This window comes from Triticum aestivum, chromosome 2B (genome assembly GCF_018294505.1).
Source record: "Triticum aestivum cultivar Chinese Spring chromosome 2B, IWGSC CS RefSeq v2.1, whole genome shotgun sequence".
NCBI classification, from domain to species: domain Eukaryota; kingdom Viridiplantae; phylum Streptophyta; class Magnoliopsida; order Poales; family Poaceae; genus Triticum; species Triticum aestivum.
In genome coordinates this window covers 792975007-792975333 of record NC_057798.1, presented here as the reverse complement: position 1 = coordinate 792975333, position 327 = coordinate 792975007, and positions in this window count along the sequence as shown.

Below are 327 nucleotides of genomic sequence, written 5' to 3'. Positions count from 1 at the left end.
GAAGTATCAGGGTTTCATACGGAAACTCGTCTGCTACAAAGGGATTTCAACTTTTTTGAACCTATTTGAACCCCCATGTTTTTTTGTGTTCAAAATGCACCATTCAAAGCCACATCAACAATTTACAACCCTTTCTGACTTCATTTGTTATTTTGCATGCATTTACTGATTATTTTGAGCTATAAGACCATGAAATTGAAAAGCATTTGAAATGAACTCTGAAAAGGTTCCAAGTTGGCATGGTATCATCATTTCACCCACATAGGATGTGCAAGAAAGTAGAGAGGCTTACGGCAAAAACTGGATGCACTTCGTGTACAAAACAGG